This window comes from Triticum urartu, chromosome 7A, assembly GCF_056163025.1.
Source record: "Triticum urartu cultivar PI428250 chromosome 7A, HENAU_Tu73, whole genome shotgun sequence".
In the NCBI taxonomy this organism is placed as follows: domain Eukaryota; kingdom Viridiplantae; phylum Streptophyta; class Magnoliopsida; order Poales; family Poaceae; genus Triticum; species Triticum urartu.
The window spans coordinates 251,929,283-251,943,356 of record NC_141879.1 but is presented as its reverse complement, the minus strand read 5'-3'; positions in this window follow the sequence as shown (position 1 = coordinate 251,943,356).

Sequence of the window (14,074 nt, the reverse complement as noted above, 5' to 3'; positions counted from 1 at the left end):
CCCGTTCAGTAGCGGATATCACGCTCTGCTAGGGCGGGAAGCATTTACAGTCTTCCAAGCAATACCCCATTACGGGTACATGAAGCTCAAGATGCCCGGGCCTAACGGAATCATCACTCTCGTTAGTGATCCGAACATAGCACTCCGCACCGAAAAGAAGATAGCCGCACTGGCCCTCGAGGCGCTATCCGAAGCCCTAGCGGCTGAGGAACTGATTGCGCTGCGCTCCACGATAAATAGGGACGATGTGATACTCGATAAAAGATCCAAGTCCACCTCCTTTAAACCGGCAGACGAAATAGTCAAATTCCAGGTCCATCCAACGGACCCCAATAAAACAGCTTCCATCGGGGCACAGTTAAACCCTGATGTAGACGCCGCACTGCGAGAGTTCCTACAAGAGAACTGGGACATTTTCGCCTGGCACCCTTCAGACATGCCAGGAATCCCACGCAGGCTGGCCGAACACAGCTTAAATATCCTAGAAGGATTCAAGCCAGTCAAACAGGCTCTTCGGCATTTTTCTGAACCTAAGAGACAGGCATGGGAGAGGAACTAGCCAAGCTATTGGAGGCCGGATTCAACAAAGACATAAAACATCCTGACTGGCTAGCAAACCTGGTGATGGTACCAAAGAAGGACAAATCCTGGCGCCGATGCGTTGATTTCAAAGACCTTAACAAGGCTTGCCCAAAGGATCCCTTCCCTCTCCCCCGCATCGAACAAATTATCTACGCTACCGCAGGACACGATTCGTTGTGTTTCCTCGACGCATAGTCCGGCTACCATAAAATAAAGATGGCAGAGTCAGACCAAGCCGCAACGGCATTCATCACACCATACGACCCATTCTGCTTCAACACAATGCCCTTCGGGCTCAAAAACGCCGGCGCAATAATCAGCACATGATTCAGACATGTCTGGCAAACCAGATCGGCGAAACAGTGGAGGCATACGTAGATGATGTGGTCGTTAAAACAAGACATGTCGAATCTCTAGTAGACAACTTGAGGCTAACATTCGATAACCTACGAACATACGACATCAAGCTCAACCCGAAAAAATGCATTTTCGGCGTTCCAGCCGGAAACCTCTTGGGCTTCATTGTATCCGGTAGAGGAATTGAAGCAAATCCAGCCAAGATCCGAGCTCTGTCACAATTGGATATCCCGAAGGACCTCAAACAAATACAAAAATTAACCGGATGCGTGGCGGCTCTAAGCCGCTTTATCTCCCGCCTAGGAGAAAAGGCACTACCCCTTTACCGCCTCCTTCGGAGCACCGAACACTGCGAGTGGACGGATGCAGCAACGGCCGGACTCGACGAAATAAAAGCCATCTTGGTAACAAACCCAGTCCTGGCCGCGCCAAACATTGGCGAACCAATGCTATTATACATTGCAGCAACCCATAAGGTTTTAAGCGCAGTGCTCGTCGTCGAACGAGAAACGGACGGACACAAATTCCCCCTTCAAAAGCCGGTCTATTACGTGTCCACCGTCCTTACTCCGTGCAAGTCACGGTACCTGCATTATCAAAAGATTGCATACGCGGTATTTATGGCATCCCGGAAGCTGCGACACTACTTTTAAGAGTGTTCAATAACAGTAGCCTCGGAAGTGCCACTTAACGATATTATAAACAACCGCGACGCGACGGGCTGGATTGCAAAATGGGCCATTGAGCTCCTCCCGTTTGACATAACTTACAAGCCACGGTGAGCTATCAAGTTGCAAGTTTTGGCCGACTTCGTCGCAGAATGGACGGAGGCCGAACTCCCTAAAGAGTACGGCACATATTCAAACTGGGTCATGCACTTCGACGGCTCCAAAATGTTGGCCGGTCTAGGGGCTGGCGTCGTTTTGACGTCCCCCACAGGAGACACAGTTCAATACATACTCCAGATGATGTACACAGACTCCAACAATGCAGCCGAATATGAGGCCCTTTTACATGGTCTCCGGATGGCAGTATCCATGGGCATTCAACGCCTAGAGGTGCGCGGGGACTCGAACCTCACAATATCCAAAATAAATGGAGACTTTGATGCCAAAGATCCAAAAATGGAAGCTTATCGCAACGTCGTCCTAAAAATGTCGGCTCGGTTCAAAGGGCTCGAATTTCACCATATAGCCGGGGAAAATAATCAGGCGGCAGATGTCCTGGCACGCATCGGCGCAAAACGCGATGTAGTCCCCCCCCCAACATCTTCCTGGAAAGACTGTTCAAGTCATCCGTAGTATGGGAAGGGGAACCCGGCAATAACAGCCCGGACCCAACTGCAATGCCCGACACCGAACACTCTGACACTAATTGGAGGCTCTGCCAATGAAATAACACCTTCAGCCCATGTAATAATGGCCGTCATCACCCCGTGGACAGAACCATTCCTCGCCTACCTTACCAGGAAGGAACTCCCTGAGGACCAAAATGAGGCACGCTGCATAGTGCGGCGATCTAAAGCCTATAAAGTCCATGAGGGAGAGCTTTATAAGAAAAGCACTACCCGAGTCCTTCAAAGGTGCATCTCCGAAGAGGAAGGGCGGAACCTCCTGGCTGAAATTCATGCCGGACTCGGCGGACATCATGCTGCAGCTCGGTCCCTTGTGAGCAAGGCCTTCCGTACAGGCTTTTATTGGCCGATGGCCCGGGCAGACGCCCATGACTTAGTCCAACGATGCGTCAGTTGCCAGCTTTTTGCAAACCAAAGCCATATGCCACCCATCGCCCTCCAAACTATCCCCATCACTTGGCCCTTCGCGGTCTGGGGGCCTGACATGGTTGGACCCCTTAAAGGCGGAACCCACAAGAAAAAATACTTACTGGTCATGGTGGATAAGTTCACCAAATGGATAGAAGCCAAGCCTGTTAAGACGGCCGAATCCGGACTGGTGATAGACTTTATATCCGGGGTTGTACACCGTTACGGCGTCCCCCACAGCAGCATCACTAATAACGACACGAACTTTACGGCCGATGAGGTAAAACTCTGGTGCAAAAACATGGGCATCAAGCTCGATTATGCTTCCATCTATCACCCACAAACCAACGGCCAGGTCGAACATGCAAATGGTCTTATCATGAGCGGCATCAAACCCAGATTAGTGCGATCCCTTAAGGAATCTAATACGCACTGGGTAGAGGAGCTCGACTCCGTACTTTGGGGGCTGCGGACCACGCCGAATCGCACCACCGGATACACACCATTCTTCATGGTGTACGGCGCAGAGGCAGTTTTGCCCTGCGACATAATTCATGACTCACCTCGAGTGCGCATGTACGAAGAAAGAGAAGCCAAGCTCGATCGGCAGGACAGTTTGGACGCCTTGGAGGAAGAGCAAGACGTGGCAAAAGCCTGTTCCGCATTCTATCAATAGCAGGCTCGAAGATACCAAAGCAGAGAAGTACGGGCCAAAATTACAACGTTGGTGAATTAGTTCTACGCCCGCTGGACAAGAAAAAGGACAAACTCAAGCCCAAGTGGGAAGGTCCCTTCATAATTGACCAAGTCCTGACTGGTGGAGCGTACCGTCTGCGAGATGCATCGGATAACCGACTCGAGCCGAACCCATGGAACGCAGCCCGTCTCCGAAGATTCTATGCCTAGCGCCGGACTCTGTGTTCGTCTCCTTCCTCTGTCCATTTTTTATATACTTTCTGTCTGACATTTCTCTCCTTCTCCTCTCTTTCTCTTATAGCCTTCAAAGGCTCATAAAGTGACGCACTATCCGCGCTCATTAAACCTGGGGGCTTCTTTAAACAGAAGCTTATTTACACGGGCTTCATGCCCAACACATGTGTCACACTTCCGCATGTACCTTTTATTCACCATTATATGCATCGATATGACTTAAGTTTTGGCCAAGCTGGGTTGTCTGGCTCCTGTGATTACCCCTACATTCCCGATTGTTCGGCAAGGTGGTAAAGGGAGCACCTTTGCGATTGTTACTGTCGGGTCAGCCGGATGTGTACCTCAGACTGGGTGAAGCCGAAAGCTAGCATTCTTAAGGGAATATTCGGTCGGTGAACTAAAGATGATCTTTTCTTTCACTTATTTATCTATATGCCCCCAGATGTTTTTCCTGCGTCTCTTTTCGCAGAACGGACATGCACTTCAGGGCATGCCTCCCAGGGAAAGGAACCCCTAACGGAACTATTCTCCCTGGAAGATGTTTCTTACTAACCATGTAATATAACATAACTAGTTGGGCACTTGTCTGTTCAAGCACTAATGACCCCTACGCTTGGTCTCCATGCATACCCCGGTTCTTATATAACCGCGAGGGTATTCAGACACACTCCGGACCGTCAGGTCCCGAGGTTCAAGCGAAAATGTCGGCCATGACAAACGATCTATAATCCGGCTAGAAGGCATTACACATGTCGATTAAAATTACATAGTCAATCTGACTGATTGTATTCCTCTTTAATACCATCTAACAAGCTGTCTAGTTTACAGTCCTGTTGGGAATACTTTGCGGCCAACTCTACTTGGCCGTATACTAAGATCACAGGGATCTCCTTCCCATCGGGCCCTATGGGTCCGACCTCGGCCATGTGGTTTGGGTCAGCCTTCGTGTACCGCGTCTTCACCATGGCCCAGGCCTCCCTGGCGCCTTGACGGCAGGCCGACATCTTCCACAATCGGAAGCGCCGCCGCTCTCCCTTCAGCTTCTCTACAAGCTCTCCAAGGCCTTCGGGCATGGAGACGGATGGCCACAAGGCCTGGGCGACGCCTTGCATCACCTGCTGAACTCGCTCGTGCAGTTGTGAGAGCTCGGGAAGAAGGTCACCCGTAGAACTGGGCATTTCCTCTGCAGGACGACCTGTTAGCATACCTACAGACATTACTCTGTTAGTCGACTTCCTCGCCGAACTCTTTTTCAAAGTTCGTTTAAGCACTTACTATATATGCCGCGTCGAAGCCGCTGATTCTCCTTCACGAAGTCCGACAGCTGGGCATGAACGTTCTTCAGTTCAACGCCCAGCTTGGTGTTGGCATCTAGGAGATCGTTCTTCTCCCGCCTCACCTTTGTCAGCATGCTCTCACCAGCCTTTAGCTCGCATCGGAGTTGTTGCACTTCCGGATTTAATCCGGTGCCATCTACAATTTCATTTCTTAGATTTGCACCTACGTCGCACTTCGCAAAATACTTATCTTTCGAAGCGTATATTACCAGAGGAGGTCTCCTTGGGCTCCCCTGCCACGGCTAGTGCGGCCTCAAGTTGGGCTTTGCACTCTTCCAGCTCCTGGGATAGTAGGGTATTCTTTTCTGTAAGAACCTGCATAACACATGATCCTTAAAACAGTTATTCTAACTGTTTCAAGTCTCTGGGGCTACTGGTATACATATATAATTAGCAAAATTTTCTTACCCGTATGTCTTTCACATATTGCTCCATGGCTCTGGCTAGACCATTTTGAGCGGCACGGAGGTACGCGTCTCCTGAATTGAAGGCATCCAATGCCTCTTGGGAGAAACAAGCGTCGCGAAGAACTGTCCGGCGACGCCTGTGGTTCATGGCACTCTCCACCTCGGAATTGGTGGCAGACAGCCTTTCCGCATCCTCTGTCGGAGGAGCATCCGGTGCGCGCCTTGTGTTCGCCTCCGCTTCCGGACTAGGCTTTGGAGCCTGGCTGGTGGAGGCACGATTGGCAACCTCTCCGGATATAGTCCGGCGAGGTCTCTTCGTCCTGAAGAGAGCACGAGCGTTAATACGCCTCGAACGAATAACACCTGGGAATAAGATGGCGCGCTATACCTTTGCGCCGGCGTCTCAGTCCGGACCGCACTTCTTTTCAGCCCGCGGGGCCTTGCCGCCCCTCGTTGGCTAGTCGCCGCAGGCTCGTCCTCCCATCCCAAGGGCCTCCCCTGCAAAACACGGTTGTCATACGGCAATCGAAAACACCTAAGGATAGATCCCTTTTCAAAGTGCTGGGACTTCGGTCTTAGTTACCTGTGAGGCTGGAGTAGCCCTGGGTAATCGGCCGTAATGGCCACCAAGGCGTTGTCCTTGCTCAATTGATGAAACACTCCATCAATCAGCTCCACAGATAAGTCTGGATCCTCTTGAGAGGCCGGGTCGAGGGATCGTCCCGGATCCTCGGGTTGTGGAGGAGGGCTGTTCATTTCTTTAACAGCCTGGCGCAGTTCCTGCGTTGAAGTCGTTAGACTGAAAATTAAACAATGGGAATATAAAACGGATGGGCAAGTAAAAGTGTCCACTTACCCAACTTGGGGGATTGTACATAGAAAATCCACCCCGTGGGTTGACGCGGAGAAATTCCTCCTCTTCTCCCTTGTACAAAGCAGGCAAGGTCTTTATTAGAGCGGCAGCCGAATCCGGCCCCTTACGACCGTAGCGGGTGGTGTCGTCCTCCCCGTTGAAGTCCCACATGGGGCGGCCTCTATACTGAAGCGACTGCACCCCTCGCATGATGCATGCGGCCATGACCCCGATCATGGTCAGTCAGGAATGAGCTAACAATCTTATCCGACCCATCAGGTAAATAACGTCCCTGTCACTTTCCCTCTGAGGGCTCTGTGGACGCCAGCTTAGGCGCTTCTTTAGGGGAGCATTGTCAAACTCAGGGAGGACGATCCAGACAGGATCCGGCAGCGGGACGTCCTCTATATAAAACCATTCCGAAGGCTAGTTCTCGGACGCCTTCTTTGGGATTCTGGACAGATATCCGGTCCTGGCGATGCGCCACACTTCGGCTCCGCCCACTTGATATATCGACCCCTCCTTAGAGCGGGGCACAAGGCAGAATAGCTTTTTCCACAGCATGAAATGAGCCTCGCAGCCCAAAAACAGCTCGCAAAGGGCTACGAAGCCCGCGATATGCAATATGGAGGCAGGCGTGAGGTTATGCAGCTGGAGGCCATAGAACTCCAGAAGCCCCCGGAGAAATGGATGAATTGGAAATCCGAGCCCTGTTATTAAGTAAGGGGCAAGGCATACCCGCTCTCCTTTGGAAGGATTGGGGGCACTCTCCGCTTGCTCTCCGCCATTATAGGTGGCAAGTCCGGCTCGAACCGAGACCATATAGGCCGGGGGAGAAATCCCTTGGTCCGGAGCTTCACTAGCTCGTTGTGCGGGATGGAGCACCTCTTCCAATCTCTAGGCTGAGGGCTGGAAGGGCGAGAGGAGGAGCTGCGGCGGCCGGCCATGATAGAATGGACCTTTGTCGGATACGCTCTGATGAATACTCGCGGAAGGGAGAAGGTGTGGTTTGGATCTAAATCCTCGTCCCCTTAAATAGGCGGCTCATTCACGCGGCTAGGGGTGTAAATATAAAAAACACCTTGACTTTTTGTATTCGTTTGACACGTGGAAAATGGCCATTATTGGGCGTAGAAGCCAAGGAGCACTACATTTACAAGAAATCGGACACTATTCAACAGGTACACGGAATTTGGAGGAGAACCCGCCTTGCAATGCCGAAGACAATCTGCGCGCCGGACTCGTCGTCATTGAAGCCTGGTTCAGGGGCTACTGAGGGAGTCCTGGATTAGGGGGTGTCCGGATGGCCGGACTATACCTTCGACCGGACTCCTGGACTATGAAGATACAAGATTGAAAACTTTGTCCCGTGTCCGGAAGGAACTTTCCTTGGCGTGGAAGGCAAGCTTGGCGATACGGATATGTAGATCTCCTACCATTGTAACCGACTCTGTGTAACCCTAACCCTCTCCGGTGTCTATATAAACCGGAGAGTTTTAGTCCGTAGGACGAACAACAATCATACCATAGGCTAGCTTCTAGGGTTTATCCTCTCTGGTCTCGTGGTAGATCTACTCTTGTACTACCCATATCATCAATATTAATCAAGCAGGACGTAGGGTTTTACCTCCATCAAGAGGGCCCGAACCTGGGTAAAACATCGTGTCCCCTGCCTCCTGTTACCATCCGACCTAGACGCACAGTTCGAGACCCCCTACCCGAGATCCGCCAGTTTTGACACCGACAGCAACCTTCTGATCGTGCCCGGCACAACCTATGGTGTACTCGAGGTCGAAGCCAACCACCTGGTACTTGTCCTCAGAAGCAACTGCTCCATAGTTTGGATGGAGCTATGCACCGAGGCCGGCTCGTTCGTGTACACCACCGAGAGGGACTTCCCCCTCATGTGGGTGTCCACTACGTGATGCGTGGTGAATTGCCCGTCGTTGTCGTCGTCGGCCACTGGGAGCGCCATTGGAGCCACGGGGAGCGCCATTGGGACCAATGGATGTCCTCTCTGTATTTGTCGTCGTGGTTGTGCTTATTGTGTCATGTGGTGCAAGATATGAAGGTAAATGGCCACAGGAATAAATGGGGGCCGGGCGGCCTGGATTCTCGGCGCGTCCGCACGGCAGTTTTTGTAGCGGGTAACTGCATTGTGGCACCGCGCCCAGCACAACCGCATGCACACGAACGTGCATGATCGTCCTCCGGCCCCAAGCACTGGCAATGAGCATGGAGGGACAAGGGCAGAGCGCCGGGAGGGATGCAAGAGCAGAGCGCGCGCGGTGGGATGCGAGCAGAGCGCGTCGCGGCCGCCTCAACCGCAACCAACCACACACATAGAGCAGTTGAACACGCAGGAAATGGTTGTCTACAAGCCGGCTGACAGTTGCGTCGCTGCATAGAGAGCGGTCGTGTGCTACTACCGCCGTCTTGGTCTATTAGTCCCCTTTATATTCTATGCCATATTTTGACCTTAAATTTAACCAACAAAATGTTAATGCATGTTACAAAAATTATATAATTGGAAACTATGTTCAAATGCGAATCCAACTATATAATCTCTGGCAACATGCATTCATATTTTATTAGTTAAATCTATAGTCAAAATTTGGCACAAAAATACATAGACGACTTATAAACTTGGACGGGTGTAGTAGGTAATTTAATCGCAAACGTTTGCATTTTATTAACCGTATCTGTATGTGTCCTTTCATCCTCCTCTCGCACGTCTTGTCACCCCGCTGCCGCAGACAGCTTAGAGCGCAAGCTTGAGCAGCGCGGGGGGCGTTCTTTTGGCCAAACGGTGATGAGCCCGTTCCCGCGCAAGCTTCGCACCCGAGTCGGTAAAATCCCCCAAAATCCCAATGTTTACTGGCCTACTATATAAATCCTCATGGCCGGCGAGTCCCGCATCACATTTTCCCCTCCCTCCCTGTAGATGATCTCGTCTGTTTCTCCCACAATCACCAATGGCACCGGTCCATCGTCATCGCTCAGCCACTCCACCGTCATCAGAGGACAGCTCCAGCTGGGAGGCTACACCACGGCGGCAGCGCAGTCCCGGCGTAGTGTAGTGCACGTGGTGTCCCTATTGGGTGTGCGCGGAACACCCACCACACGCTCTGTCATCGCTGCCCGTTGGCAGGTATTGCCGGCTGCCGTTGCTGCCATCCCACCGTCTGCCGTCATGGCCGCCACATCACCGTCGAAAGCCAGGGACATCGCCCGCTCCGCCGCCGTGGACCAAAGGTAGGAGGTGGCTGTCGTGGCCGTCACCCCACTCCTAGCCACCATGGCCATCACCCGCTCCGCCACCGTGGCCCGAAGGCGGGAGGTGGTGGTCATGGCTACAATCCCATCATCGGCCGCCGTGGCCGCCAGCCCACCGTCGACCCCCGAGGTCATCACCCGCTCCGCCACCACCGCCCGAAGGCGGGAGGCAGAGGTGGAGGCCCGCACGTGCATCAGCGACCTTGCGCACTACATCAAGTTCCTGCGGGAGGAGGAGCGCCTCGTCGAGCATGCAAAGAGCCTTACCGCTGCCGTGGCCGCAAAACATGCTGCAACAGAGGCAAGGAATCAGGAAATCTACGAGGAGAACCACCGCTTCCAGAGGGGTCATCTGGAGTGGCAGAGGGCGTTCGAGGTGAACGTCGCTGAAGGTGTAGCAGCGATGGGCACCATATTGCAGTTTTCCAGCTCGTTAGTAGGCTCCTCGTGCTCTGCCTCTTACTGAGCGCGCTCGACAGAGGAGAGGCTGTCGGAAGTAGTACAAAGCCCCTCTGTAGTAGTAGTATTTAGGGGCTATTTTGTTCAGTTCATCTGACTATAGATGTGGTGAAATTGTACAACATACTTAAAATTAGCTAGTATATATACTTGAACTAGCTATTTCAGTACGTGGTTGGCAAAAATTGGGAAAAAGTTTGGTCGGTTCAGCTGTCGAGTTGAACTGTTGGTATAAAGAACGACTGCTTAATCTATGAATGAAATATATGCTTAATTATTGAATTTTAGTTGCAAAAATTAGATAGTACTAGTAATTTTTAGTTGCATATTTTGACAAATCGCACTTTTACAAGGTTGACAAATGGCAATGTTACTAGATGTTGGAGATATATTTGGGTTACATATGTTTGGTAGTCTAGGATTTGTAATCCGTCTCCTACCTTATCTCTAGGAGAGGCGACTTGCCCTCCAAGCCTTGTACTCAATATATACTCGCCCTCGAGGCTCAATAATACATCCATCATATTCTGCAACAAACTCTCTCCCTCCCTTCTAACATGGTATCGGCCTAACCGATCCAATCCTAGGCGCCGCGCCGCCCCGGGGATGGTCCGCCTCCATGACCGTCGCCGGAGGCCGCGCCTCCTGTACCTAGGGTTCGTCCACCGATCACATTGATTGGCTGTCCTAAAGAGTCTTTTTCCCGATCTGTTGATTTGGCCTTCTTCTTCCTCACCGATCGGTTGATCGGTGTTATTTTTTTTTGGTTTTCTGATTTATGATCGGTTTGCGTCGCCCACCACCGCTCGTCATCTGCATCGCGTCTCGACTTTCACATCGGATCTAAGATCAGTTGCTGCACGGCATTCCGTCATGACACATGCAGTGGCGTCCATGCATGTTGATGCGGCGGCTCCTCGCACTGTCCTACACCGGCTCGTCATCCTACGCGCGGGCGTGGGACTACTTCGCCGCGAGCGCCTGACCATAGGGCTACATCTATCCACACCAGCATCATGTGACCCGTGGGTGGGGCTTGCTCCTTGTGCATCACGGGTGTGATTTGGTCCATGGATGCATCGCATCACGCCTGTTGTCGTCAGGTTGTACTACTCCGCCGAGCACCGACTTCATCGCCCGCGAGCAATCGACTTGATCACTCAAAAGCTCGTGATCCACTCCGTCTCCGTCTTCGTCGTGCATTCGGGCTGATCAACCGCGCGTGCGAGTATCATCGTTGAGTTCAGCGCGTCTCTCTACCGATCAAGCAACGGGTTGTCGCTCCGTCGCCCCACCGGGCCGCAGTGCCTCCGCCCTGTGGTTCTTCTTCCGGCTGCACCGACCCGCGTAACCGCTGTGTCGTTCCTTCGGGCCATAGTGCCGCAGTCCGCGGTCCACCATCGCCCCGAGGTTGTCCGCTCTAGGTTGTTCCCGTGGCTGCACCGACCCTTATGCCACCGCTGCGTCGCCCCATCGGGCTATAGCAAGCGTGGCACGCGGTCCACATCGCCGTCCCGAGGCCGTCCCCGCGGTTGCACCGACCCGCGCACCATCGATGCGCCGCCCCTTCGGTTTGTGGCGCCGCGGCCCACGATCTCCGCCGTCGCCCCGACCTCCCCACCGCCGCTGCATCGCCCCTTCGGGCCATAGCATCGCGGCCCGCGATCCACTACGCCGTCACTGCGCGTTGACCTCCCATGGTATGCGCCGCGCCATCTCCCTCGGCGCGGGAACGCCACCGCCTGCGCCGGTCTTCGTGACGTTGTCGGGTTCCTCGCCTACTTCGAGCACACCGCCACGCTCCTAACCTAGCCGATGTCGCCGCCGTCGGGCTGCCGTCGCCGCTCTTCTTTGGCCGTCGCCGCCGCTACCCCCATAGCCGTCGCGGCTGCCTGTCCACCCCCATCGTCTTCATCCAGCACCAACTCGTCGCCAGTGTCGCCGTCATCTACCCGACCACTTCATCTACTTCGACAACCACGGGCGACATCGGCCCCATCCCGATTGGCGCTGCAACCGCCGTCGAGTCCTTCTCTACTGGCCTCTTCGACTTCTCCGACATGGGGTACAGCTCGGGCAGGTCCTAGTCTACGCATGCTCGGTGCTGGAAATACCGATGCGTGTCTTCATCCATGACGTGTCCCCGGGCTTGGCAAACCTGCTGCGACAGGTCGTCAACACCGTCTTCTTCCCGGCGCATCACTACTTCAACACCAATGCGCCCATGACTCACTCGGCGACTCCCTTGACACCGGCTACCCCGACTCGACATCGACCACCGCGTTCTTCGCACGGCTACCTCGACCGCGGCTACACCACCCTACGCTCTCAGTTACATCGACACCGGCACAAAGGGTTATCATCCGCTTGAGCAACTCATCGGCTTCCTCTCCAGTCAACGCATCCGCGATGGGACACCGTCCACGAAGCTCCTGCTAGGACTGCGGGGTGATGTCAGCCCGCCGGCTGCTATTCTCTCCAGTCTGACCGTTCGCGTCGCTCCTGTTGTTCGCAACGCTACCGCTACGACTGCGGGGGGTGATGTCTACTACAGAACCTTCTTCTTGTAGACGTTGTTGGGCCTCCAAGTGCAGAGGTTTGTAGGACAGTAGCAAATTTCCCTCAAGTAGATGACCTAAGGTTTATCAATCCGTGGGAGGCGTAGGATGAAGATGGTCTCTCTCAAGCAACCCTGCAACCAAATAACAAAGAGTCTCTTGTGTCCCCAACACACCCAATACAATGATAAATTGTATAGGTGCACTAGTTCGGCGAAGAGATGGTGATACAAGTGCAATATGGATGGTAGATATATGTTTTTGTAATCTGAAAATATAAAACAGCAAGGTAACTAATGATAAAAGTGAGCGTAAACGGTATTGCAATGCGTTGAAACAAGGCCTAGGTTCTAAATTTCACTAGTGTAAGTTCTCTCAACAATAATAACATAATTGGATCATATAACTATCCCTCAACATGCAACAAAGTGTCACTCCAAAGTCACTAATAGCGGAGAACAAACGAAGAGATTATGGTAGGGTACGAAACCACCTCAAAGTTATCCTTTTTGATCGATCTATTCAAGAGTCCGTAGTAAAATAACATGAAGCTATTATTTCCGTTCAATCTATCACAGAGTTCATACTAAAATAACACCTTATGACACAAATCAACCAAAACCCTAATGTCACCTAGATACTACAATGTCACCTCAAGTATCCATGGGTATGATTATACGATATGCATCACACAATCTCAGATTCATCTATTCAAACCAACACAAAGTAATTCAAAGAGTGCCCCAAAGTTTCTACCAGAGAGTCAAGACGAAAACGTGTGCCAACCCCTATGCATAGGTTCATGGGAGGAACCCGCAAGTTGATCACCAAAACATACATCAAGTGGATCAATAGAATACCCCATTGTCACCACGGGTATCCCACGCAAGACATACATCAAGTGTTCTCAAATCCTTAAAGACTCAGTCCGATAAGATAACTGCAAAGGGAAAACTCAATCCATTACAAGAGAGTAGAGGGGGACAAACATCATAAGATCCAACTATAATAGCAAAGCTCGCGATACATCAAGATCGTATCACCTCAAGAACACGAGAGAGAGATAGATCAAACACATAGCTACTGGTACATACCCTCATCCCCGAGGGTGAACTACTCCCTCCTCGTCATGGAGAGCGCCAAGATGATGAAGATGGCCACCGGTGAGGGTTCCCCTCTCCGGCAGGGTGCCGGAATGGGTCTAGATTGGTTTTCGATGGCTACGGAGGTTTCTGCCGGCGGAACTCCCGATATATTCTGGTCCCCGATGGTTTCAGGGTATATTGGTATATATAGGTGGAAGAAATACATCAGGGGAGCCATGAGGGGCCCACCAGGGTGGAGGGCGCGCCTAGGGGGGTGGGCGCGCTCCCCTGCCTCGTGCCTTCCTCGTTGCTTCCCTTACGTACACCCCAAGTCTTCTGGATTGTTTCCATTCCAAAAATAACTCTCCCGAAGGTTTCATTCCGTTTGGACTCCGTTTGATATCCCTTTTCTATGAAACACCGAAACAAGAGGGAAAACGGAAACTGGCACTGGGCTCTGGGTTAATA